This window comes from Balaenoptera acutorostrata, chromosome X (genome assembly GCF_949987535.1).
Source record: "Balaenoptera acutorostrata chromosome X, mBalAcu1.1, whole genome shotgun sequence".
Lineage (NCBI taxonomy): Eukaryota > Metazoa > Chordata > Mammalia > Artiodactyla > Balaenopteridae > Balaenoptera > Balaenoptera acutorostrata.
In genome coordinates, this window is record NC_080085.1 from 51187907 (window position 1) to 51215887 (window position 27981).

Genomic DNA, 27981 nt, shown 5'->3' on the forward strand with positions numbered 1-27981 from the left:
CTTGGAATGACCGCTGGTGTTGAAGGAACTCTCTTGGGTGAAACGCTTGCAGACCCGTCCGTCTCCACAGGTCGGGTACTGGAAATCTGAAAATCTTCCTTGTGATGTGCGTCAACCTGATTGCTACTGCTATTCTTTTTATATGACTCTATGTTAGCCAAGCGTTTTAAGGGATCTGGTGCCCCACAGTGCCAGATGATGTCTGGGAACAAAGACACTAGTGACTCTACCGACCTGGGTCTTGTTCCCAGGACACTGAATGACAACTGCATAGGAAATTTCCTTCATCTAGCCTGTCAGTTACACATCTCATTTCCCCTGTTAGAAACCCCCTTCCTCTGCAGTCTGAAAGGCTGTCATTCCAAATCACCTTGAGAAACGCAGAGCGTAGCACTGTGAGAACGAAATCGTGGTTGGTGAGTTGAGAAATGGAAGGCAAACCTTTCAGAACCTGCTTGGACGAAGCTGGATGAGAGCTGGCCGTTCTCAAAGATTTGTGGGTATCACATTGCTCTCCTCTAGCTCGTCAGTTGCACGTGCACATCCCGTGTGGGGCCAGCCTGGCCGTGCTTTCCGCCCAGGGCTTCATTACCCCGTTTCGAATACGGAACACAGAGATCGGGGCAGCAGGAAGGCAACTCTGCGAAAGTGCTATTTCCACGTCTCCAAAGTAAATGGCTCCTTGTCTTGAACTCCGCGGCAAAACTCCACACCCAGAAAGGGCAAGGGGCGTAACACAACTTTCACCTAGCTAGAAGGGCACATAACCATTTCCCATAAGGGCGATATATTTCCCAGGCCACCAGTAAGGTTTTGCCAGACACGTGGCTTCACACACCCTGCCAGACTCAGGGCCACATGCCCGTTACCGATACGTGCGGTTCGGTTATGTAGCTGAAACCACCTGGTGGATGACACATTCAGTATGGGACCACTGCAGGCATTTTTAGTAGTGTGCATCACGTTTCTATCCTCTAGCCCATAACGGACTTCTGCATTTCCTCTCAGAGCAACACGTTCCTACATGCCCTCTGTGGAGAGGCATGAGCCTCGTTCCGTCCGTGGGACTTGAGCCCACTTTGTTAGCTTCTCTCAGCTCCTAAAGACCAAAGAGATAGAGTGTCTGTGTACGGAAGTTTCGAAAGTAATCGCTTCATATGTCCCACAAGAGGGACAGCTTCTGGTCACTAAAGGAGCACTGTGGGGAAACCATGGTTCCGAGAGCTGACATCAAAGGGATCCCGTTCCTTAGGAAATTCTTCATGGTATGAGGGTGGAGATAGCACAAGCTGCCCTTGGCCTGAGGACCGTGCTTCTGTGGAGCTACAAGTCAGAGGGAGACACCTCTGCAAAAACTCCGTGGAGAAGCCTCTGAAATGACAAATCTTTTACCTCTGCCATTAGGCTCAGGGGCAAACGTGTGAACGTAACTTCTGTTTCCCGTGGCACGACCTCCTACAGAGAGACATTGCCATACTTTGCAGAGGTACGCCACCAGCACGTGGCCAAGTGCCTTGAAAAGAGTTTGCACCGTGTGGGCTTCAGAGCCAAGCCCTTAGAGCGCGTTATTTGAACCCCTGTGCAAGTCGGGTACCACAGTTCTCGCATAGATGACACTATGTTCTCGAACCAAGGAGTATGTGGTTCCTTCAGGGAAAGCCACATGGTATACCATGCATCCGCCCAGCCAACCTCAGTCATGAGCATTTCTGAGCAGGGGAGCAACTCGTCTCCCTTACCAGGGGAAAGGCCTCCTTTGCAGTGGGCTTGAGGCCACAGTGGCAAGAAGTGTTTGTAGTGTTCCCTCCTGTGATCGGAAGTGATCTGTGTGAACACAGGTCACCTTAAGCCTCACTCCACGGACTTTCTGCAGTCAAGGAACAAACACCAACCCAGGATTTCTTTCTCGCACACAGCAATACACTGAGCCCGGAATTCCATGTAGGAGCAGCACCCTGCAACTTGTTTTGGGAAGCCTTTCTCGTCCCGTCCACCTGAGCACCCTTTGCTACACTGCAATTCCAAGAAGCATGTAAAATGATACGTTTGCACTCACAGCACTCTTCACCGCAGATGACACTGCCCTCGTTATAACCTCCAGTGTTGAAGGAACCCTCTTGGGCGAAACGCTTGCAGAAACGTCTCCACTGGGCTTGGTATCGGAAGTCTGCAGGGTTTCTTTGTGATGTGTGTCCATCTGTTTTCTCCTGTTCTCCTCTGTATGAGGCTCTGTGCTATCAACGTGTTTTAAGGGTGCCGATGCACCACAGTGCCAGACAATATCTGGGACCAAAGACACTATGTGCTGGCCCGACCTCACTCCTGTTTCCAATACACTGAAGGACAACTGCATAGGAAATTTTCTTCATCTAGCCTGTTAGGTACACATCCCTTTTTCCCTGTGAGAAACTCCCTTCCAGTGCAGTCTGCAGGGCTGTCATTCCATATCAGCTTGAGAAACACGGAACGAAGCACTGTTTGCACACACTTGTGCTTTGCGTGTTGAGAAAAGGTGCGCAATCCTTTCAGAACCTGCTTGGAGCAAGCTGGATGAGAACTGGCCAATCCTGAAAGAATTGTGGGTACCAAATTGTTTTCCTCTAGCTCGTCAGTTGCAGGTGCACATCCCGTCTGGGACGAGCCTGCTCGTACCTCCGGCCAAGGCTTCTTTTATTCTATTTCGAATATGGAACACAGACCTCATGGTAGCATTAAGGCATCTCTGTGAAATTGCTCTTTCCGGGTCTCCAAGATCAGTGGCTCCTTGTCTTGACCTCATGGCAAAACTCCAAATCCAGAAAGGGCTAAGTGTGTAACTTACATTTCACATAGCTGGAAGGGCACATACCCATTTCCCATAAGGGGGACACATTTGCCAGGCCATCAGTAAGGTGTTGCTGAGCACATGGCTTCACACACACTGCCAGGCGCAGGGGCACATGTCCGTTACCGCTACATGCCGTTCGCTTATGTAGTAGAAACCACCCAGTGCATGACAGTTTCCGTATGGGAGCACTCCAGGGATTTCTATCAGCATGCATCACGTTTCTCTCCTATAGCCCATAACGGACTTCTGCACTCCTTCTGGGAGCAACACATTTCATCATGACCTCTGTGGAGAGGCATGAGCCTCTTATCGCCCATGGGACTTGACCTACTTGGTTAGCTTCGCTCAGCTTCCAAACACCAAAGAGATAGAGTGTATGGGTTTGCAAGGTTCGAAAGTAATCGCCTCATGTGTCCCACATGAGGGATAGCTTCTGGTTACTAAAGGAGCACTCTCGGGAGACCTTGGTTCCGAGAGCTGATATCAAAGGGATCCCGTTCCTTCGGAGATGGTTCATGGTATGAGGGTGGAGACACCACCATCTGCCCTGGGCCTGAGGTCCAAGCTTGTGTGGAGCTTCAAGTCAAAGGCAGGCACCTCTCCAAAAATTCGGTGGAGAATCCTCTGAAATGATCCAGCTTTTGCTTCTGCCACTAGTCTCAGGGGCGAAAGTGTGAACGAAATTTGTGTTCCCAGTAGGAAGAACCCTTACAGAGTGTAATTACCATGCTTTGCAGAGGTGGGCCACCAGCACGTGGCCAAGCGCCCCTAAAAGTCTTGCATCGTATGGGCTTCAGAACCGAGCCCTTAACGCAACTTATGGGAGCCCCCGAGCAAACCGGGTACCACAGTTCTCGCATAGATTACACTATGTTCTAGAACCTGGGACTATGTGTTTCCTGCTGGGAAAGCAACATGGTACACCCGTGCTTAAGTCCAGCCCACCTCGTCATGAGCTTTTCTGAGCTGGGAGGCAACTCTTTTCCCATGCCTCGGCAAAGGCCTCCTTTGCAATGGACTCGCGGCCACTGTGCCAAGAAGTGTTTGCGATGTTCCCTCCTGTGATCGGAATCGGTTTGTGTGAACACCGGTCACCTCAAGCCTCACTCGGTAAGGGCTTCCCACACTCAAGGAACAAACAGGAACCCAGGATTTCTTTCTTGCACACAGCAGTGAACAAATCCCCAAATTCCATGTAGGAGCAGCACCCTTCAACTTGTTGTGGGAAAGCTTCCCCGTCCCGTCCATCTGAGCACCATTTGCCACATCCACTTCCACGAATCATGTACAAATGATACGCTTCTCACTCACAGCAATCTTCACCGCAAGCGTCTCTGCACTTGGAATGACCGCTGGTGTTGAAGGAACTCTCTTGGGTGAAACGCTTGCAGACCCGTCCGTCTCCACAGGTCTGGTACTGGAAATCTGAAAATCTTCCTTGTGATGTGCGTCAACCTGATTGCTACTGCTATTCTTTTTATATGACTCTATGTTAGCCAAGCGTTTTAAGGGATCTGGTGCCCCACAGTGCCAGATGATGTCTGGGAACAAAGACACTAGTGACTCTACCGACCTGGGTCTTGTTCCCAGGACACTGAATGACAACTGCATAGGAAATTTCCTTCATCTAGCCTGTCAGTTACACATCTCATTTCCCCTGTTAGAAACCCCCTTCCTCTGCAGTCTGAAAGGCTGTCATTCCAAATCACCTTGAGAAACGCAGAGCGTAGCACTGTGAGAACGAAATCGTGGTTGGTGAGTTGAGAAATGGAAGGCAAACCTTTCAGAACCTGCTTGGACGAAGCTGGATGAGAGCTGGCCGTTCCCAAAGATTTGTGGGTATCACATTGCTCTCCTCTAGCTCGTCAGTTGCACTTGCACATCCCGTGTGGGGCCAGCCTGGCCGTGCTTTCCGCCCATGGCTTCATTACCCCGTTTCGAATACGGAACACAGAGATCGGGGCAGCAGGAAGGCAGCTCTGCGAAAGTGCTATTTCCACGTCTCCAAAATAATTGGCTCCTTGTCTTGAACTCCGCGGCAAAACTCCACACCCAGAAAGGGCAAGGGGCGTAACACAACTTTCACCTAGCTAGAAGGGCACATAACCATTTCCCATAAGGGCGATATATTTCCCAGGCCACCAGTAAGGTTTTGCCAGACACGTGGCTTCACACACCCTGCCAGATGCAGGGCCACATGCCCGTTACTGATACGTGCGGTTCGGTTATGTAGCTGAAACCACCTGGTGGATGACACATTCAGTATGGGACCACTGCAGGCATTTTTAGTAGTGTGCATCACGTTTCTATCCTCTAGCCCATAACGGACTTCTGCATTTCCTCTCAGAGCAACACGTTCCTACATGCCCTCTGTGGAGAGGCATGAGCCTCGTTCCGTCCGTGGGACTTGAGCCCACTTTGTTAGCTTCTCTCAGCTTCTAAAGACCAAAGAGATAGAGTGTCTGTGTACGGAAGTTTCGAAAGTAATCGCTTCATGTGTCCCACAAGAGGGACAGCTTCTGGTCACTAAAGGAGCACTGTGGGGAAACCATGGTTCCGAGAGCTGACATCAAAGGGATCCCGTTCCTTAGGAAATTCTTCATGGTATGAGGGTGGAGATGGCACAAGCTGCCCTTGGCCTGAGGACCGTGCTTCTGTGGAGCTACAAGTCAGAGGGAGACGCCTCTGCAAAAACTCCGTGGAGAAGCCTCTGAAATGACAAATCTTTTACCTCTGCCATTAGGCTCAGGGGCAAACGTGTGAACGTAACTTCTGTTTCCCGTGGCACGACCTCCTACAGAGAGACATTGCCATACTTTGCAGAGGTACGCCACCAGCACGTGGCCAAGTGCCTTGAAAAGAGTTTGCACCGTGTGGGCTTCAGAGCCAAGCCCTTAGAGCGCGTTATTTGAACCCCTGTGCAAGTCGGGTACCACAGTTCTCGCATAGATGACACTATGTTCTCGAACCAAGGAGTATGTGGTTCCTTCAGGGAACGCCCCATGGTATACCAAGCATCCGCCCAGCCAACCTCAGTCATGAGCATTTCTGAGCAGGGGAGCAACTCGTCTCCCTTACCAGGGGAAAGGCCTCCTTTGCAGTGGGCTTGAGGCCACAGTGGCAAGAAGTGTTTGTAGTGTTCCCTCCTGTGATCGGAAGTGATCTGTGTGAACACAGGTCACCTTAAGCCTCACTCCAAGGACTTTCTGCAGTCAAGGAACAAACACCAACCCAGGATTTCTTTCTCGCACACAGCAATACACTAACCCCGGAATTCCATGTAGGAGCAGCACCCTGCAACTTGTTTTGGGATGCCTTTCTCGTCCCGTCCACCTGAGCACCCTTTGCTACACTGCAATTCCAAGAAGCATGTAAAATGATACGTTTGCACTCACAGCACTCTTCACCGCAGGTGACACTGCCCTCGTTATAACCTCCAGTGTTGAAGGAACCCTCTTGTGCGAAACGCTTGCAGAAACGTCTCCACTGGGCTTGGTATCGGAAGTCTGCAGGGTTTCTTTGTGATGTGTGTCCACCTGTTTTCTCCTGCTCTCCTCTGTATGAGGCTCTGTGCTATCAACGTGTTTTAAGAGTGCCGATGCACCACAGTGCCAGACAATATCTGGGACCAAAGACACTATGTGCTGGCCCGACCTCACTCCTGTTCCCAATACACTGAAGGACAACTGCATAGGAAATTTTCTTCATCTAGCCTGTTAGGTACACATCCCTTTTTCCCTGTGAGAAACTCCCTTCCAGTGCAGTCTGCAGGGCTGTCATTCCATATCAGCTTGAGAAACACGGAACGAAGCACTGTTTGCACACACTTGTGCTTTGCGTGTTGAGAAAAGGTGCACAATCCTTTCAGAACCTGCTTGGAGCAAGCTGGATGAGAACTGGCCAATCCTGAAAGAATTGTGGGTACCAAATTGTTTTCCTCTAGCTCGTCAGTTGCAGGTGCACATCCCGTCTGGGACGAGCCTGCTCGTACCTCCGGCCAAGGCTTCTTTTATTCTATTTCGAATATGGAACACAGACCTCATGGTAGCATTAAGGCATCTCTGTGAAATTGCTCTTTCCGGGTCTCCAAGATCAGTGGCTCCTTGTCTTGACCTCATGGCAAAACTCCAAATCCAGAAAGGGCTAAGTGTGTAACTTACATTTCACATAGCTGGAAGGGCACATACCCATTTCCCATAAGGGGGACACATTTGCCAGGCCATCAGTAAGGTTTTGCTGAGCACATGGCTTCACACACACTGCCAGGCGCAGGGGCACATGTCTGTTACCGCTACATGCCATTCGCTTATGTAGTAGAAACCACCCAGTGCATGACAGTTTCCGTATGGGAGCACTCCAGGGATTTCTATCAGCATGCATCACGTTTCTCTCCTATAGCCCATAACGGACTTCTGCACTCCTTCTGGGAGCAACACATTTCATCATGACCTCTGTGGAGAGGCATGAGCCTCTTATCGCCCATGGGACTTGGCCCACTTGGTTAGCTTCGCTCAGCTTCCAAAGACCAAAGAGATAGAGTGTATGGGTTTGGAAGGTTCGAAAGTAATCGCCTCATGTGTCCCACATGAGGGATAGCTTCTGGTTACTAAAGGAGCACTCTCGGGAGACCTTGGTTCCGAGAGCTGATATCAAAGGGATCCCGTTCCTTCGGAGATGGTTCATGGTATGAGGGTGGAGACACCACCATCTGCCCTGGGCCTGAGGTCCAAGCTTGTGTGGAGCTTCAAGTCAAAGGCAGGCACCTCTCCAAAAATTCGGTGGAGAATCCTCTGAAATGATCCAGCTTTTGCTTCTGCCTCTGGTCTCAGGGGCGAAAGTGTGAACGAAATTTGTGTTCCCAGTAGGAAGAACCCTTACAGAGTGTAATTATCATGCTTTGCAGAGGTGGGCCACCAGCACGTGGCCAAGCGCCCCTAAAAGTCTTGCATCGTATGGGCTTCAGAACCGAGCCCTTAACGCAACTTATGGGAGCCCCCGAGCAAACCGGGTACCACAGTTCTCGCATACATTACACTATGTTCTAGAACCTGGGACTATGTGTTTCCTGCTGGGAAAGCAACATGGTATACCCGTGCTTAAGTCCAGCCCACCTGGTCATGAGCTTTTCTGAGCTGGGAGGCAACTCTTTTCCCATGCCTCGGCAAAGGCCTCCTTTGCAATGGACTCGCGGCCACTGTGCCAAGAAGTGTTTGCGATGTTCCCTCCTGTGATCGGAATCGGTTTGTGTGAACACCGGTCACCTCAAGCCTCACTCGGTAAGGGCTTCCCACACTCAAGGAACAAACAGGAACCCAGGATTTCTTTCTTGCACACAGCAGTGAACAAATCCCCAAATTCCATGTAGGAGCAGCACCCTTCAACTTGTTGTGGGAAAGCTTCCCCGTCCCGTCCATCTGAGCACCATTTGCCACATCCACTTCCACGAATCATGTACAAATGATACGCTTCTCACTCACAGCAATCTTCACCGCAAGCGTCTCTGCACTTGAAATGACCGCTGGTGTTGAAGGAACTCTCTTGGGTGAAACGCTTGCAGACCCGTCCGTCTCCACAGGTCGGGTACTGGAAATCTGAAAATCTTCCTTGTGATGTGCGTCAACCTGATTGCTACTGCTATTCTTTTTATATGACTCTATGTTAGCCAAGCGTTTTAAGGGATCTGGTGCCCCACAGTGCCAGATGATGTCTGGGAACAAAGACACTAGTGACTCTACCGACCTGGGTCTTGTTCCCAGGACACTGAATGACAACTGCATAGGAAATTTCCTTCATCTAGCCTGTCAGTTACACATCTCATTTCCCCTGTTAGAAACCCCCTTCCTCTGCAGTCTGAAAGGCTGTCATTCCAAATCACCTTGAGAAACGCAGAGCGTAGCACTGTGAGAACGAAATCGTGGTTGGTGAGTTGAGAAATGGAAGGCAAACCTTTCAGAACCTGCTTGGACGAAGCTGGATGAGAGCTGGCCGTTCTCAAAGATTTGTGGGTATCACATTGCTCTCCTCTAGCTCGTCAGTTGCACGTGCACATCCCGTGTGGGGCCAGCCTGGCCGTGCTTTCCGCCCAGGGCTTCATTACCCCGTTTCGAATACGGAACACAGAGATCGGGGCAGCAGGAAGGCAACTCTGCGAAAGTGCTATTTCCACGTCTCCAAAGTAAATGGCTCCTTGTCTTGAACTCCGCGGCAAAACTCCACACCCAGAAAGGGCAAGGGGCGTAACACAACTTTCACCTAGCTAGAAGGGCACATAACCATTTCCCATAAGGGCGATATATTTCCCAGGCCACCAGTAAGGTTTTGCCAGACACGTGGCTTCACACACCCTGCCAGACTCAGGGCCACATGCCCGTTACCGATACGTGCGGTTCGGTTATGTAGCTGAAACCACCTGGTGGATGACACATTCAGTATGGGACCACTGCAGGCATTTTTAGTAGTGTGCATCACGTTTCTATCCTCTAGCCCATAACGGACTTCTGCATTTCCTCTCAGAGCAACACGTTCCTACATGCCCTCTGTGGAGAGGCATGAGCCTCGTTCCGTCCGTGGGACTTGAGCCCACTTTGTTAGCTTCTCTCAGCTCCTAAAGACCAAAGAGATAGAGTGTCTGTGTACGGAAGTTTCGAAAGTAATCGCTTCATGTGTCCCACAAGAGGGACAGCTTCTGGTCACTAAAGGAGCACTGTGGGGAAACCATGGTTCCGAGAGCTGACATCAAAGGGATCCCGTTCCTTAGGAAATTCTTCATGGTATGAGGGTGGAGATAGCACAAGCTGCCCTTGGCCTGAGGACCGTGCTTCTGTGGAGCTACAAGTCAGAGGGAGACACCTCTGCAAAAACTCCGTGGAGAAGCCTCTGAAATGACAAATCTTTTACCTCTGCCATTAGGCTCAGGGGCAAACGTGTGAACGTAACTTCTGTTTCCCGTGGCACGACCTCCTACAGAGAGACATTGCCATACTTTGCAGAGGTACGCCACCAGCACGTGGCCAAGTGCCTTGAAAAGAGTTTGCACCGTGTGGGCTTCAGAGCCAAGCCCTTAGAGCGCGTTATTTGAACCCCTGTGCAAGTCGGGTACCACAGTTCTCGCATAGATGACACTATGTTCTCGAACCAAGGAGTATGTGGTTCCTTCAGGGAAAGCCACATGGTATACCATGCATCCGCCCAGCCAACCTCAGTCATGAGCATTTCTGAGCAGGGGAGCAACTCGTCTCCCTTACCAGGGGAAAGGCCTCCTTTGCAGTGGGCTTGAGGCCACAGTGGCAAGAAGTGTTTGTAGTGTTCCCTCCTGTGATCGGAAGTGATCTGTGTGAACACAGGTCACCTTAAGCCTCACTCCACGGACTTTCTGCAGTCAAGGAACAAACACCAACCCAGGATTTCTTTCTCGCACACAGCAATACACTGAGCCCGGAATTCCATGTAGGAGCAGCACCCTGCAACTTGTTTTGGGAAGCCTTTCTCGTCCCGTCCACCTGAGCACCCTTTGCTACACTGCAATTCCAAGAAGCATGTAAAATGATACGTTTGCACTCACAGCACTCTTCACCGCAGGTGACACTGCCCTCGTTATAACCTCCAGTGTTGAAGGAACCCTCTTGGGCGAAACGCTTGCAGAAACGTCTCCACTGGGCTTCGTATCGGAAGTCTGCAGGGTTTCTTTGTGATGTGTGTCCACCTGTTTTCTCCTGCTCTCCTCTGTATGAGGCTCTGTGCTATCAACGTGTTTTAAGGGTGCCGATGCACCACAGTGCCAGACAATATCTGGGACCAAAGACACTATGTGCTGGCCCGACCTCACTCCTGTTTCCAATACACTGAAGGACAACTGCATAGGAAATTTTCTTCATCTAGCCTGTTAGGTACACATCCCTTTTTCCCTGTGAGAAACTCCCTTCCAGTGCAGTCTGCAGGGCTGTCATTCCATATCAGCTTGAGAAACACGGAACGAAGCACTGTTTGCACACACTTGTGCTTTGCGTGTTGAGAAAAGGTGCGCAATCCTTTCAGAACCTGCTTGGAGCAAGCTGGATGAGAACTGGCCAATCCTGAAAGAATTGTGGGTACCAAATCGTTTTCCTCTAGCTCGTCAGTTGCAGGTGCACATCCCGTCTGGGACGAGCCTGCTCATGCCTCCGGCCAAGGCTTCTTTTATTCTATTTCGAATATGGAACACAGACCTCACGGTAGCATTAAGGCATCTCTGTGAAATTGCTCTTTCCGGGTCTCCAAGATCAGTGGCTCCTTGTCTTGACCTCATGGCAAAACTCCAAATCCAGAAAGGGCTAAGTGTGTAACCTACTTTTCACATAGCTGGAAGGGCACATACCCATTTCCCATAAGGGGGACACATTTGCCAGGCCATCAGTAAGGTGTTGCTGAGCACATGGCTTCACACACACTGCCAGGCGCAGGGGCACATGTCCGTTACCGCTACATGCCGTTCGCTTATGTAGTAGAAACCACCCAGTGCATGACAGTTTCCGTATGGGAGCACTCCAGGGATTTCTATCAGCATGCATCACGTTTCTCTCCTATAGCCCATAACGGACTTCTGCACTCCTTCTGGGAGCAACACATTTCATCATGACCTCTGTGGAGAGGCATGAGCCTCTTATCGCCCATGGGACTTGACCTACTTGGTTAGCTTCGCTCAGCTTCCAAACACCAAAGAGATAGAGTGTATGGGTTTGCAAGGTTCGAAAGTAATCGCCTCATGTGTCCCACATGAGGGATAGCTTCTGGTTACTAAAGGAGCACTCTCGGGAGACCTTGGTTCCGAGAGCTGATATCAAAGGGATCCCGTTCCTTCGGAGATGGTTCATGGTATGAGGGTGGAGACACCACCATCTGCCCTGGGCCTGAGGTCCAAGCTTGTGTGGAGCTTCAAGTCAAAGGCAGGCACCTCTCCAAAAATTCGGTGGAGAATCCTCTGAAATGATCCAGCTTTTGCTTCTGCCACTAGTCTCAGGGGCGAAAGTGTGAACGAAATTTGTGTTCCCAGTAGGAAGAACCCTTACAGAGTGTAATTACCATGCTTTGCAGAGGTGGGCCACCAGCACGTGGCCAAGCGCCCCTAAAAGTCTTGCATCGTATGGGCTTCAGAACCGAGCCCTTAACGCAACTTATGGGAGCCCCCGAGCAAACCGGGTACCACAGTTCTCGCATAGATTACACTATGTTCTAGAACCTGGGACTATGTGTTTCCTGCTGGGAAAGCAACATGGTACACCCGTGCTTAAGTCCAGCCCACCTCGTCATGAGCTTTTCTGAGCTGGGAGGCAACTCTTTTCCCATGCCTCGGCAAAGGCCTCCTTTGCAATGGACTCGCGGCCACTGTGCCAAGAAGTGTTTGCGATGTTCCCTCCTGTGATCGGAATCGGTTTGTGTGAACACCGGTCACCTCAAGCCTCACTCGGTAAGGGCTTCCCACACTCAAGGAACAAACAGGAACCCAGGATTTCTTTCTTGCACACAGCAGTGAACAAATCCCCAAATTCCATGTAGGAGCAGCACCCTTCAACTTGTTGTGGGAAAGCTTCCCCGTCCCGTCCATCTGAGCACCATTTGCCACATCCACTTCCACGAATCATGTACAAATGATACGCTTCTCACTCACAGCAATCTTCACCGCAAGCGTCTCTGCACTTGGAATGACCGCTGGTGTTGAAGGAACTCTCTTGGGTGAAACGCTTGCAGACCCGTCCGTCTCCACAGGTCTGGTACTGGAAATCTGAAAATCTTCCTTGTGATGTGCGTCAACCTGATTGCTACTGCTATTCTTTTTATATGACTCTATGTTAGCCAAGCGTTTTAAGGGATCTGGTGCCCCACAGTGCCAGATGATGTCTGGGAACAAAGACACTAGTGACTCTACCGACCTGGGTCTTGTTCCCAGGACACTGAATGACAACTGCATAGGAAATTTCCTTCATCTAGCCTGTCAGTTACACATCTCATTTCCCCTGTTAGAAACCCCCTTCCTCTGCAGTCTGAAAGGCTGTCATTCCAAATCACCTTGAGAAACGCAGAGCGTAGCACTGTGAGAACGAAATCGTGGTTGGTGAGTTGAGAAATGGAAGGCAAACCTTTCAGAACCTGCTTGGACGAAGCTGGATGAGAGCTGGCCGTTCCCAAAGATTTGTGGGTATCACATTGCTCTCCTCTAGCTCGTCAGTTGCACTTGCACATCCCGTGTGGGGCCAGCCTGGCCGTGCTTTCCGCCCATGGCTTCATTACCCCGTTTCGAATACGGAACACAGAGATCGGGGCAGCAGGAAGGCAGCTCTGCGAAAGTGCTATTTCCACGTCTCCAAAATAATTGGCTCCTTGTCTTGAACTCCGCGGCAAAACTCCACACCCAGAAAGGGCAAGGGGCGTAACACAACTTTCACCTAGCTAGAAGGGCACATAACCATTTCCCATAAGGGCGATATATTTCCCAGGCCACCAGTAAGGTTTTGCCAGACACGTGGCTTCACACACCCTGCCAGATGCAGGGCCACATGCCCGTTACTGATACGTGCGGTTCGGTTATGTAGCTGAAACCACCTGGTGGATGACACATTCAGTATGGGACCACTGCAGGCATTTTTAGTAGTGTGCATCACGTTTCTATCCTCTAGCCCATAACGGACTTCTGCATTTCCTCTCAGAGCAACACGTTCCTACATGCCCTCTGTGGAGAGGCATGAGCCTCGTTCCGTCCGTGGGACTTGAGCCCACTTTGTTAGCTTCTCTCAGCTTCTAAAGACCAAAGAGATAGAGTGTCTGTGTACGGAAGTTTCGAAAGTAATCGCTTCATGTGTCCCACAAGAGGGACAGCTTCTGGTCACTAAAGGAGCACTGTGGGGAAACCATGGTTCCGAGAGCTGACATCAAAGGGATCCCGTTCCTTAGGAAATTCTTCATGGTATGAGGGTGGAGATGGCACAAGCTGCCCTTGGCCTGAGGACCGTGCTTCTGTGGAGCTACAAGTCAGAGGGAGACGCCTCTGCAAAAACTCCGTGGAGAAGCCTCTGAAATGACAAATCTTTTACCTCTGCCATTAGGCTCAGGGGCAAACGTGTGAACGTAACTTCTGTTTCCCGTGGCACGACCTCCTACAGAGAGACATTGCCATACTTTGCAGAGGTACGCCACCAGCACGTGGCCAAGTGCCTTGAAAAGAGTTTGCACCGTGTGGGCTTCAGAGCCAAGCCCTTAGAGCGCGTTATTTGAACCCCTGTGCAAGTCGGGTACCACAGTTCTCGCATAGATGACACTATGTTCTCGAACCAAGGAGTATGTGGTTCCTTCAGGGAACGCCCCATGGTATACCAAGCATCCGCCCAGCCAACCTCAGTCATGAGCATTTCTGAGCAGGGGAGCAACTCGTCTCCCTTACCAGGGGAAAGGCCTCCTTTGCAGTGGGCTTGAGGCCACAGTGGCAAGAAGTGTTTGTAGTGTTCCCTCCTGTGATCGGAAGTGATCTGTGTGAACACAGGTCACCTTAAGCCTCACTCCAAGGACTTTCTGCAGTCAAGGAACAAACACCAACCCAGGATTTCTTTCTCGCACACAGCAATACACTAACCCCGGAATTCCATGTAGGAGCAGCACCCTGCAACTTGTTTTGGGATGCCTTTCTCGTCCCGTCCACCTGAGCACCCTTTGCTACACTGCAATTCCAAGAAGCATGTAAAATGATACGTTTGCACTCACAGCACTCTTCACCGCAGGTGACACTGCCCTCGTTATAACCTCCAGTGTTGAAGGAACCCTCTTGTGCGAAACGCTTGCAGAAACGTCTCCACTGGGCTTGGTATCGGAAGTCTGCAGGGTTTCTTTGTGATGTGTGTCCACCTGTTTTCTCCTGCTCTCCTCTGTATGAGGCTCTGTGCTATCAACGTGTTTTAAGAGTGCCGATGCACCACAGTGCCAGACAATATCTGGGACCAAAGACACTATGTGCTGGCCCGACCTCACTCCTGTTCCCAATACACTGAAGGACAACTGCATAGGAAATTTTCTTCATCTAGCCTGTTAGGTACACATCCCTTTTTCCCTGTGAGAAACTCCCTTCCAGTGCAGTCTGCAGGGCTGTCATTCCATATCAGCTTGAGAAACACGGAACGAAGCACTGTTTGCACACACTTGTGCTTTGCGTGTTGAGAAAAGGTGCACAATCCTTTCAGAACCTGCTTGGAGCAAGCTGGATGAGAACTGGCCAATCCTGAAAGAATTGTGGGTACCAAATTGTTTTCCTCTAGCTCGTCAGTTGCAGGTGCACATCCCGTCTGGGACGAGCCTGCTCGTACCTCCGGCCAAGGCTTCTTTTATTCTATTTCGAATATGGAACACAGACCTCATGGTAGCATTAAGGCATCTCTGTGAAATTGCTCTTTCCGGGTCTCCAAGATCAGTGGCTCCTTGTCTTGACCTCATGGCAAAACTCCAAATCCAGAAAGGGCTAAGTGTGTAACTTACATTTCACATAGCTGGAAGGGCACATACCCATTTCCCATAAGGGGGACACATTTGCCAGGCCATCAGTAAGGTTTTGCTGAGCACATGGCTTCACACACACTGCCAGGCGCAGGGGCACATGTCCGTTACCGCTACATGCCATTCGCTTATGTAGTAGAAACCACCCAGTGCATGACAGTTTCCGTATGGGAGCACTCCAGGGATTTCTATCAGCATGCATCACGTTTCTCTCCTATAGCCCATAACGGACTTCTGCACTCCTTCTGGGAGCAACACATTTCATCATGACCTCTGTGGAGAGGCATGAGCCTCTTATCGCCCATGGGACTTGGCCCACTTGGTTAGCTTCGCTCAGCTTCCAAAGACCAAAGAGATAGAGTGTATGGGTTTGGAAGGTTCGAAAGTAATCGCCTCATGTGTCCCACATGAGGGATAGCTTCTGGTTACTAAAGGAGCACTCTCGGGAGACCTTGGTTCCGAGAGCTGATATCAAAGGGATCCCGTTCCTTCGGAGATGGTTCATGGTATGAGGGTGGAGACACCACCATCTGCCCTGGGCCTGAGGTCCAAGCTTGTGTGGAGCTTCAAGTCAAAGGCAGGCACCTCTCCAAAAATTCGGTGGAGAATCCTCTGAAATGATCCAGCTTTTGCTTCTGCCTCTGGTCTCAGGGGCGAAAGTGTGAACGAAATTTGTGTTCCCAGTAGGAAGAACCCTTACAGAGTGTAATTATCATGCTTTGCAGAGGTGGGCCACCAGCACGTGGCCAAGCGCCCCTAAAAGTCTTGCATCGTATGGGCTTCAGAACCGAGCCCTTAACGCAACTTATGGGAGCCCCCGAGCAAACCGGGTACCACAGTTCTCGCATACATTACACTATGTTCTAGAACCTGGGACTATGTGTTTCCTGCTGGGAAAGCAACATGGTATACCCGTGCTTAAGTCCAGCCCACCTGGTCATGAGCTTTTCTGAGCTGGGAGGCAACTCTTTTCCCATGCCTCGGCAAAGGCCTCCTTTGCAATGGACTCGCGGCCACTGTGCCAAGAAGTGTTTGCGATGTTCCCTCCTGTGATCGGAATCGGTTTGTGTGAACACCGGTCACCTCAAGCCTCACTCGGTAAGGGCTTCCCACACTCAAGGAACAAACAGGAACCCAGGATTTCTTTCTTGCACACAGCAGTGAACAAATCCCCAAATTCCATGTAGGAGCAGCACCCTTCAACTTGTTGTGGGAAAGCTTCCCCGTCCCGTCCATCTGAGCACCATTTGCCACATCCACTTCCACGAATCATGTACAAATGATACGCTTCTCACTCACAGCAATCTTCACCGCAAGCGTCTCTGCACTTGAAATGACCGCTGGTGTTGAAGGAACTCTCTTGGGTGAAACGCTTGCAGACCCGTCCGTCTCCACAGGTCGGGTACTGGAAATCTGAAAATCTTCCTTGTGATGTGCGTCAACCTGATTGCTACTGCTATTCTTTTTATATGACTCTATGTTAGCCAAGCGTTTTAAGGGATCTGGTGCCCCACAGTGCCAGATGATGTCTGGGAACAAAGACACTAGTGACTCTACCGACCTGGGTCTTGTTCCCAGGACACTGAATGACAACTGCATAGGAAATTTCCTTCATCTAGCCTGTCAGTTACACATCTCATTTCCCCTGTTAGAAACCCCCTTCCTCTGCAGTCTGAAAGGCTGTCATTCCAAATCACCTTGAGAAACGCAGAGCGTAGCACTGTGAGAACGAAATCGTGGTTGGTGAGTTGAGAAATGGAAGGCAAACCTTTCAGAACCTGCTTGGACGAAGCTGGATGAGAGCTGGCCGTTCTCAAAGATTTGTGGGTATCACATTGCTCTCCTCTAGCTCGTCAGTTGCACGTGCACATCCCGTGTGGGGCCAGCCTGGCCGTGCTTTCCGCCCAGGGCTTCATTACCCCGTTTCGAATACGGAACACAGAGATCGGGGCAGCAGGAAGGCAACTCTGCGAAAGTGCTATTTCCACGTCTCCAAAGTAAATGGCTCCTTGTCTTGAACTCCGCGGCAAAACTCCACACCCAGAAAGGGCAAGGGGCGTAACACAACTTTCACCTAGCTAGAAGGGCACATAACCATTTCCCATAAGGGCGATATATTTCCCAGGCCACCAGTAAGGTTTTGCCAGACACGTGGCTTCACACACCCTGCCAGACTCAGGGCCACATGCCCGTTACCGATACGTGCGGTTCGGTTATGTAGCTGAAACCACCTGGTGGATGACACATTCAGTATGGGACCACTGCAGGCATTTTTAGTAGTGTGCATCACGTTTCTATCCTCTAGCCCATAACGGACTTCTGCATTTCCTCTCAGAGCAACACGTTCCTACATGCCCTCTGTGGAGAGGCATGAGCCTCGTTCCGTCCGTGGGACTTGAGCCCACTTTGTTAGCTTCTCTCAGCTCCTAAAGACCAAAGAGATAGAGTGTCTGTGTACGGAAGTTTCGAAAGTAATCGCTTCATGTGTCCCACAAGAGGGACAGCTTCTGGTCACTAAAGGAGCACTGTGGGGAAACCATGGTTCCGAGAGCTGACATCAAAGGGATCCCGTTCCTTAGGAAATTCTTCATGGTATGAGGGTGGAGATAGCACAAGCTGCCCTTGGCCTGAGGACCGTGCTTCTGTGGAGCTACAAGTCAGAGGGAGACACCTCTGCAAAAACTCCGTGGAGAAGCCTCTGAAATGACAAATCTTTTACCTCTGCCATTAGGCTCAGGGGCAAACGTGTGAACGTAACTTCTGTTTCCCGTGGCACGACCTCCTACAGAGAGACATTGCCATACTTTGCAGAGGTACGCCACCAGCACGTGGCCAAGTGCCTTGAAAAGAGTTTGCACCGTGTGGGCTTCAGAGCCAAGCCCTTAGAGCGCGTTATTTGAACCCCTGTGCAAGTCGGGTACCACAGTTCTCGCATAGATGACACTATGTTCTCGAACCAAGGAGTATGTGGTTCCTTCAGGGAACGCCCCATGGTATACCATGCATCCGCCCAGCCAACCCCAGTCATGAGCATTTCTGAGCAGGGGAGCAACTCGTCTCCCTTACCAGGGGAAAGGCCTCCTTTGCAGTGGGCTTGAGGCCACAGTGGCAAGAAGTGTTTGTAGTGTTCCCTCCTGTGATCGGAAGTGATCTGTGTGAACACAGGTCACCTTAAGCCTCACTCCACGGACTTTCTGCAGTCAAGGAACAAACACCAACCCAGGATTTCTTTCTCGCACACAGCAATACACTGAGCCCGGAATTCCATGTAGGAGCAGCACCCTGCAACTTGTTTTGGGAAGCCTTTCTCGTCCCGTCCACCTGAGCACCCTTTGCTACACTGCAATTCCAAGAAGCATGTAAAATGATACGTTTGCACTCACAGCACTCTTCACCGCAGATGACACTGCCCTCGTTATAACCTCCAGTGTTGAAGGAACCCTCTTGGGCGAAACGCTTGCAGAAACGTCTCCACTGGGCTTCGTATCGGAAGTCTGCAGGGTTTCTTTGTGATGTGTGTCCACCTGTTTTCTCCTGCTCTCCTCTGTATGAGGCTCTGTGCTATCAACGTGTTTTAAGGGTGCCGATGCACCACAGTGCCAGACAATATCTGGGACCAAAGACACTATGTGCTGGCCCGACCTCACTCCTGTTTCCAATACACTGAAGGACAACTGCATAGGAAATTTTCTTCATCTAGCCTGTTAGGTACACATCCCTTTTTCCCTGTGAGAAACTCCCTTCCAGTGCAGTCTGCAGGGCTGTCATTCCATATCAGCTTGAGAAACACGGAACGAAGCACTGTTTGCACACACTTGTGCTTTGCGTGTTGAGAAAAGGTGCGCAATCCTTTCAGAACCTGCTTGGAGCAAGCTGGATGAGAACTGGCCAATCCTGAAAGAATTGTGGGTACCAAATTGTTTTCCTCTAGCTCGTCAGTTGCAGGTGCACATCCCGTCTGGGACGAGCCTGCTCATGCCTCCGGCCAAGGCTTCTTTTATTCTATTTCGAATATGGAACACAGACCTCACGGTAGCATTAAGGCATCTCTGTGAAATTGCTCTTTCCGGGTCTCCAAGATCAGTGGCTCCTTGTCTTGACCTCATGGCAAAACTCCAAATCCAGAAAGGGCTAAGTGTGTAACCTACTTTTCACATAGCTGGAAGGGCACATACCCATTTCCCATAAGGGGGACACATTTGCCAGGCCCTCAGTAAGGTTTTGCTGAGCACGGGGCTTCACACACACTGCCAGGCGCAGGGGCACATGTCCGTTACCGCTACATGCCGTTCGCTTATGTAGTAGAAACCACCCAGTGCATGACAGTTTCCGTATGGGAGCACTCCAGGGATTTCTATCAGCATGCATCACGTTTCTCTCCTATAGCCCATAACGGACTTCTGCACTCCTTCTGGGAGCAACACATTTCATCATGACCTCTGTGGAGAGGCATGAGCCTCTTATCGCCCATGGGACTTGGCCCACTTGGTTAGCTTCGCTCAGCTTCCAAAGACCAAAGAGATAGAGTGTATGGGTTTGGAAGGTTCGAAAGTAATCGCCTCATGTGTCCCACATGAGGGAAAGCTTCTGGTTACTAAAGGAGCACTCTCGGGAGACCTTGGTTCCGAGAGCTGATATCAAAGGGATCCCGTTCCTTCGGAGATGGTTCATGGTATGAGGGTGGAGACACCACCATCTGCCCTGGGCCTGAGGTCCAAGCTTGTGTGGAGCTTCAAGTCAAAGGCAGGCACCTCTCCAAAAATTCGGTGGAGAATCCTCTGAAATGATCCAGCTTTTGCTTCTGCCTCTGGTCTCAGGGGCGAAAGTGTGAACGAAATTTGTGTTCCCAGTAGGAAGAACCCTTACAGAGTGTAATTATCATGCTTTGCAGAGGTGGGCAACCAGCACGTGGCCAAGCGCCCCTAAAAGTCTTGCATCGTATGGGCTTCAGAACCGAGCCCTTAACGCAACTTATGGGAGCCCCCGAGCAAACCGGGTACCACAGTTCTCGCATACATTACACTATGTTCTAGAACCTGGGACTATGTGTTTCCTGCTGGGAAAGCAACATGGTATACCCGTGCTTAAGTCCAGCCCACCTGGTCATGAGCTTTTCTGAGCTGGGAGGCAACTCTTTTCCCATGCCTCGGCAAAGGCCTCCTTTGCAATGGACTCGCGGCCACTGTGCCAAGAAGTGTTTGCGATGTTCCCTCCTGTGATCGGAATCGGTTTGTGTGAACACCGGTCACCTCAAGCCTCACTCGGTAAGGGCTTCCCACACTCAAGGAACAAACAGGAACCCAGGATTTCTTTCTTGCACACAGCAGTGAACAAATCCCCAAATTCCATGTAGGAGCAGCACCCTTCAACTTGTTGTGGGAAAGCTTCCCCGTCCCGTCCATCTGAGCACCATTTGCCACATCCACTTCCACGAATCATGTACAAATGATACGCTTCTCACTCACAGCAATCTTCACCGCAAGCGTCTCTGCACTTGGAATGACCGCTGGTGTTGAAGGAACTCTCTTGGGTGAAACGCTTGCAGACCCGTCCGTCTCCACAGGTCTGGTACTGGAAATCTGAAAATCTTCCTTGTGATGTGCGTCAACCTGATTGCTACTGCTATTCTTTTTATATGACTCTATGTTAGCCAAGCGTTTTAAGGGATCTGGTGCCCCACAGTGCCAGATGATGTCTGGGAACAAAGACACTAGTGACTCTACCGACCTGGGTCTTGTTCCCAGGACACTGAATGACAACTGCATAGGAAATTTCCTTCATCTAGCCTGTCAGTTACACATCTCATTTCCCCTGTTAGAAACCCCCTTCCTCTGCAGTCTGAAAGGCTGTCATTCCAAATCACCTTGAGAAACGCAGAGCGTAGCACTGTGAGAACGAAATCGTGGTTGGTGAGTTGAGAAATGGAAGGCAAACCTTTCAGAACCTGCTTGGACGAAGCTGGATGAGAGCTGGCCGTTCTCAAAGATTTGTGGGTATCACATTGCTCTCCTCTAGCTCGTCAGTTGCACGTGCACATCCCGTGTGGGGCCAGCCTGGCCGTGCTTTCCGCCCAGGGCTTCATTACCCCGTTTCGAATACGGAACACAGAGATCGGGGCAGCAGGAAGGCAACTCTGCGAAAGTGCTATTTCCACGTCTCCAAAGTAAATGGCTCCTTGTCTTGAACTCCGCGGCAAAACTCCACACCCAGAAAGGGCAAGGGGCGTAACACAACTTTCACCTAGCTAGAAGGGCACATAACCATTTCCCATAAGGGCGATATATTTCCCAGGCCACCAGTAAGGTTTTGCCAGACACGTGGCTTCACACACCCTGCCAGACGCAGGGCCACATGCCCGTTACCGATACGTGCGGTTCGGTTATGTAGCTGAAACCACCTGGTGGATGACACCTTCAGTATGGGACCACTGCAGGCATTTTTAGTAGTGTGCATCACGTTTCTATCCTCTAGCCCATAACGGACTTCTGCATTTCCTCTCAGAGCAACACGTTCCTACATGCCCTCTGTGGAGAGGCATGAGCCTCGTTCCGTCCGTGGGACTTGAGCCCACTTTGTTAGCTTCTCTCAGCTCCTAAAGACCAAAGAGATAGAGTGTCTGTGTACGGAAGTTTCGAAAGTAATCGCTTCATGTGTCCCACAAGAGGGACAGCTTCTGGTCACTAAAGGAGCACTGTGGGGAAACCATGGTTCCGAGAGCTGACATCAAAGGGATCCCGTTCCTTAGGAAATTCTTCATGGTATGAGGGTGGAGATAGCACAAGCTGCCCTTGGCCTGAGGACCGTGCTTCTGTGGAGCTACAAGTCAGAGGGAGACACCTCTGCAAAAACTCCGTGGAGAAGCCTCTGAAATGACAAATCTTTTACCTCTGCCATTAGGCTCAGGGGCAAACGTGTGAACGTAACTTCTGTTTCCCGTGGCACGACCTCCTACAGAGAGACATTGCCATACTTTGCAGAGGTACGCCACCAGCACGTGGCCAAGTGCCTTGAAAAGAGTTTGCACCGTGTGGGCTTCAGAGCCAAGCCCTTAGAGCGCGTTATTTGAACCCCTGTGCAAGTCGGGTACCACAGTTCTCGCATAGATGACACTATGTTCTCGAACCAAGGAGTATGTGGTTCCTTCAGGGAAAGCCACATGGTATACCATGCATCCGCCCAGCCAACCTCAGTCATGAGCATTTCTGAGCAGGGGAGCAACTCGTCTCCCTTACCAGGGGAAAGGCCTCCTTTGCAGTGGGCTTGAGGCCACAGTGGCAAGAAGTGTTTGTAGTGTTCCCTCCTGTGATCGGAAGTGATCTGTGTGAACACAGGTCACCTTAAGCCTCACTCCACGGACTTTCTGCAGTCAAGGAACAAACACCAACCCAGGATTTCTTTCTCGCACACAGCAATACACTGAGCCCGGAATTCCATGTAGGAGCAGCACCCTGCAACTTGTTTTGGGAAGCCTTTCTCGTCCCGTCCACCTGAGCACCCTTTGCTACACTGCAATTCCAAGAAGCATGTAAAATGATACGTTTGCACTCACAGCACTCTTCACCGCAGGTGACACTGCCCTCGTTATAACCTCCAGTGTTGAAGGAACCCTCTTGGGCGAAACGCTTGCAGAAACGTCTCCACTGGGCTTCGTATCGGAAGTCTGCAGGGTTTCTTTGTGATGTGTGTCCACCTGTTTTCTCCTGCTCTCCTCTGTATGAGGCTCTGTGCTATCAACGTGTTTTAAGGGTGCCGATGCACCACAGTGCCAGACAATATCTGGGACCAAAGACACTATGTGCTGGCCCGACCTCACTCCTGTTTCCAATACACTGAAGGACAACTGCATAGGAAATTTTCTTCATCTAGCCTGTTAGGTACACATCCCTTTTTCCCTGTGAGAAACTCCCTTCCAGTGCAGTCTGCAGGGCTGTCATTCCATATCAGCTTGAGAAACACGGAACGAAGCACTGTTTGCACACACTTGTGCTTTGCGTGTTGAGAAAAGGTGCGCAATCCTTTCAGAACCTGCTTGGAGCAAGCTGGATGAGAACTGGCCAATCCTGAAAGAATTGTGGGTACCAAATCGTTTTCCTCTAGCTCGTCAGTTGCAGGTGCACATCCCGTCTGGGACGAGCCTGCTCATGCCTCCGGCCAAGGCTTCTTTTATTCTATTTCGAATATGGAACACAGACCTCACGGTAGCATTAAGGCATCTCTGTGAAATTGCTCTTTCCGGGTCTCCAAGATCAGTGGCTCCTTGTCTTGACCTCATGGCAAAACTCCAAATCCAGAAAGGGCTAAGTGTGTAACCTACTTTTCACATAGCTGGAAGGGCACATACCCATTTCCCATAAGGGGGACACATTTGCCAGGCCCTCAGTAAGGTTTTGCTGAGCACATGGCTTCACACACACTGCCAGGCGCAGGGGCACATGTCCGTTACCGCTACATGCCGTTCGCTTATGTAGTAGAAACCACCCAGTGCATGACAGTTTCCGTATGGGAGCACTCCAGGGATTTCTATCAGCATGCATCACGTTTCTCTCCTATAGCCCATAACGGACTTCTGCACTCCTTCTGGGAGCAACACATTTCATCATGACCTCTGTGGAGAGGCATGAGCCTCTTATCGCCCATGGGACTTGGCCCACTTGGTTAGCTTCGCTCAGCTTCCAAAGACCAAAGAGATAGAGTGTATGGGTTTGGAAGGTTCGAAAGTAATCGCCTCATGTGTCCCACATGAGGGATAGCTTCTGGTTACTAAAGGAGCACTCTCGGGAGACCTTGGTTCCGAGAGCTGATATCAAAGGGATCCCGTTCCTTCGGAGATGGTTCATGGTATGAGGGTGGAGACACCACCATCTGCCCTGGGCCTGAGGTCCAAGCTTGTGTGGAGCTTCAAGTCAAAGGCAGGCACCTCTCCAAAAATTCGGTGGAGAATCCTCTGAAATGATCCAGCTTTTGCTTCTGCCTCTGGTCTCAGGGGCGAAAGTGTGAACGAAATTTGTGTTCCCAGTAGGAAGAACCCTTACAGAGTGTAATTATCATGCTTTGCAGAGGTGGGCAACCAGCACGTGGCCAAGCGCCCCTAAAAGTCTTGCATCGTATGGGCTTCAGAACCGAGCCCTTAACGCAACTTATGGGAGCCCCCGAGCAAACCGGGTACCACAGTTCTCGCATAGATTACACTATGTTCTAGAACCTGGGACTATGTGTTTCCTGCTGGGAAAGCAACATGGTATACCCGTGCTTAAGTCCAGCCCACCTGGTCATGAGCTTTTCTGAGCTGGGAGGCAACTCTTTTCCCATGCCTCGGCAAAGGCCTCCTTTGCAATGGACTCGCGGCCACTGTGCCAAGAAGTGTTTGCGATGTTCCCTCCTGTGATCGGAATCGGTTTAGTGTGAACACCGGTCACCTCAAGCCTCACTCGGTAAGGGCTTCCCACACTCAAGGAACAAACAGGAACCCAGGATTTCTTTCTTGCACACAGCAGTGAACAAATCTCTAAATTCCATGTAGGAGCAGCACCCTTCAACTTGTTGTGGGAAAGCTTCCCCGTCCCGTCCATCTGAGCACCATTTGCCACATCCACTTCCACGAATCATGTACAAATGATACGCTTCTCACTCACAGCAATCTTCACCGCAAGCGTCTCTGCACTTGGAATGACCGCTGGTGTTGAAGGAACTCTCTTGGGTGAAACGCTTGCAGACCCGTCCGTCTCCACAGGTCGGGTACTGGAAATCTGAAAATCTTCCTTGTGATGTGCGTCAACCTGATTGCTACTGCTATTCTTTTTATATGACTCTATGTTAGCCAAGCGTTTTAAGGGATCTGGTGCCCCACAGTGCCAGATGATGTCTGGGAACAAAGACACTAGTGACTCTACCGACCTGGGTCTTGTTCCCAGGACACTGAATGACAACTGCATAGGAAATTTCCTTCATCTAGCCTGTCAGTTACACATCTCATTTCCCCTGTTAGAAACCCCCTTCCTCTGCAGTCTGAAAGGCTGTCATTCAAATCACCTTGAGAAACGCAGAGCGTAGCACTGTGAGAACGAAATCGTGGTTGGTGAGTTGAGAAATGGAAGGCAAACCTTTCAGAACCTGCTTGGACGAAGCTGGATGAGAGCTGGCCGTTCTCAAAGATTTGTGGGTATCACATTGCTCTCCTCTAGCTCGTCAGTTGCACGTGCACATCCCGTGTGAGGGCCCAGCCCTGGCCGTGCTTTCCGCCCAGGGCTTCATTACCCCGTTTCGAATACGGAACACAGAGATCGGGGCAGCAGGAAGGCAACTCTGCGAAAGTGCTATTTCCACGTCTCCAAAGTAAATGGCTCCTTGTCTTGAACTCCGCGGCAAAACTCCACACCCAGAAAGGGCAAGGGGCGTAACACAACTTTCACCTAGCTAGAAGGGCACATAACCATTTCCCATAAGGGCGATATATTTCCCAGGCCACCAGTAAGGTTTTGCCAGACACGTGGCTTCACACACCCTGCCAGACGCAGGGCCACATGCCCGTTACCGATACGTGCGGTTCGGTTATGTAGCTGAAACCACCTGGTGGATGACACATTCAGTATGGGACCCACTGCAGGCATTTTTAGTAGTGTGCATCACGTTTCTATCCTCTAGCCCATAACGGACTTCTGCATTTCCTCTCAGAGCAACACGTTCCTACATGCCCTCTGTGGAGAGGCATGAGCCTCGTTCCGTCCCGTGGAGACTTGAGCCCACTTTGTTAGCTTCTCTCAGCTCCTAAAGACCAAAGAGATAGAGTGTCTGTGTACGGAAGTTTCGAAAGTAATCGCTTCATGTGTCCACAAGAGGGACAGCTTCTGGTCACTAAAGGAGCACTGTGGGGAAACCATGGTTCCGAGAGCTGACATCAAAGGGATCCCGTTCCTTAGGAAATTCTTCATGGTATGAGGGTGGAGATAGCACAAGCTGCCTTGGCCTGAGGACCGTGCTTCTGTGGAGCTACAAGTCAGAGGGAGACACCTCTGCAAAAACTCCGTGGAGAAGCCTCTGAAATGACAAATTACTTACCTCTGCCATTAGGCTCAGGGGCAAAGTCGTGTGAACGTAACTTCTGTTTCCCGTGGCACGACCTCCTACAGAGAGACATTGCCATACTTTGCAGAGGTACGCCACCAGCACGTGGCCAAGTGCCTTGAAAAGAGTTTGCACCGTGTGGGCTTCAGAGCCCAAGCCCTTATAGGCGCGTTATTTGAACCCCTGTGCAAGTCGGGTACCACAGTTCTCGCATAGATGACACTATGTTCTCGAACCAAGGAGTATGTGGTTCCTTCAGGGAAAGCCACATGGTATACCATGCATCCGCCCAGCCAACCTCAGTCATGAGCATTTCTGAGCAGGGGAGCAACTCGTCTCCCTTACCAGGGGAAAGGCCTCCTTTGCAGTGGCTTGAGGCCACAGTGGCAAGAAGTGTTTGTAGTGTTCCCTCCTGTGATCGGAAGTGATCTGTGTGAACACAGGTCACCTTAAGCCTCACTCCACGGACTTTCTGCAGTCAAGGAACAAACACCAACCCAGGATTTCTTTCTCGCACACAGCAATACACTGAGCCCGGAATTCCATGTAGGAGCAGCACCCTGCAACTTGTTTTGGGAAGCCTTTCTCGTCCCGTCCACCTGAGCACCCTTTGCTACACTGCAATTCCAAGAAGCATGTAAAATGATACGTTTGCACTCACAGCACTCTTCACCGCAGGTGACACTGCCCTCGTTATAACCTCCAGTGTTGAAGGAACCCTCTTGGGCGAAACGCTTGCAGAAACGTCTCCACTGGGCTTCGTATCGGAAGTCTGCAGGGTTTCTTTGTGATGTGTGTCCACCTGTTTTCTCCTGCTCTCCTCTGTATGAGGCTCTGTGCTATCAACGTGTTTTAAGGGTGCCGATGCACCACAGTGCCAGACAATATCTGGGACCAAAGACACTATGTGCTGGCCCGACCTCACTCCTGTTTCCAATACACTGAAGGACAACTGCATAGGAAATTTTCTTCATCTAGCCTGTTAGGTACACATCCCTTTTTCCCTGTGAGAAACTCCCTTCCAGTGCAGTCTGCAGGGCTGTCATTCCATATCAGCTTGAGAAACACGGAACGAAGCACTGTTTGCACACACTTGTGCTTTGCGTGTTGAGAAAAGGTGCGCAATCCTTTCAGAACCTGCTTGGAGCAAGCTGGATGAGAACTGGCCAATCCTGAAAGAATTGTGGGTACCAAATCGTTTTCCTCTAGCTCGTCAGTTGCAGGTGCACATCCCGTCTGGGACGAGCCTGCTCATGCCTCCGGCCAAGGCTTCTTTTATTCTATTTCGAATATGGAACACAGACCTCACGGTAGCATTAAGGCATCTCTGTGAAATTGCTCTTTCCGGGTCTCCAAGATCAGTGGCTCCTTGTCTTGACCTCATGGCAAAACTCCAAATCCAGAAAGGGCTAAGTGTGTAACCTACTTTTCACATAGCTGGAAGGGCACATACCCATTTCCCATAAGGGGGACACATTTGCCAGGCCATCAGTAAGGTTTTGCTGAGCACGGGGCTTCACACACACTGCCAGGCGCAGGGGCACATGTCCGTTACCGCTACATGCCGTTCGCTTATGTAGTAG